The following is a 908-nucleotide window of genomic DNA, read 5'->3' as shown; positions in this document are numbered from 1 at the left end:
TGAGAGTTTTGAGGAGCCCTAGTCAAGTATTTTGTGGGATACCTGTCCACTGCAAATTGATGTTTCCTCATGATTGGACATGAGCAGTTTCCTCCCCTGTTAAACTATTCTCCCCTTCCCATTTTCATTTTTTTAAAGAAACATTAAACAAATATGTATATATGTATCCATATATGCTATTTACTTTTTATCTGTTGTGTAATTTGCAAAAAATTGCTCCAGCTTGCAGTTTTTATTTAAATTTTATTGCTAATATTTTTTACTGAAGAGATATTTTAAATATTTGAATAGTCTCTCTATTTAATTTTGTTTAAAGTAAGACTTCTAACGCATAAATTTTATATTCATTTGTATTTTCTTTTACTGATTTTATACTTTTCTCTATCTAATCAATTGATTTAAATTATATTTGAAATATATGCATTCTCTAAGTATGACTAGTACCCTCTTTCTTCCTAAATGTCTTTAACTTTCATCTTTATCCACTGATATGAGTTTTCAAGACCTCCAACTAGATATTTTATGAGTTTTCCTGTTTCCTCCGTTAAATTTTAGGTACCTGACCCTGTATTCTGGTTCGTACCTACAAACTTCTGTAGTCCTTATCAAATCAATATTATGTTTAAAAGTTGTTCATTATTGTCAGTCATTTCTTCCTAACACTGAATCCTGGAAAACAAAGGGCATGTCTTACTCATTTTGCACACCACATGATTCATAAAATAGTGTAGAAATTCCATAAATACTTACTAAAATGCATCATGTCCTTGTTCTTTCACTCTTTTTTGTCCCTCATTACAAAAAAAAAAAAAAAAAAAGGCTCCCTATTGCTAACAGAATATGTTAAAATGTGTCAGCCAAGCCTTCCTTAACTGGTCCAAATACAACTTTCTATTTTATTTTTCCTA

This window comes from Hipposideros armiger, unplaced genomic scaffold (genome assembly GCF_001890085.2).
Source record: "Hipposideros armiger isolate ML-2016 unplaced genomic scaffold, ASM189008v1 scaffold_1276, whole genome shotgun sequence".
Taxonomy (NCBI): Eukaryota; Metazoa; Chordata; class Mammalia; order Chiroptera; family Hipposideridae; genus Hipposideros; species Hipposideros armiger.
The sequence above is the reverse complement of the archived record's forward strand: the minus strand, read 5'-3'. Positions refer to the sequence as shown.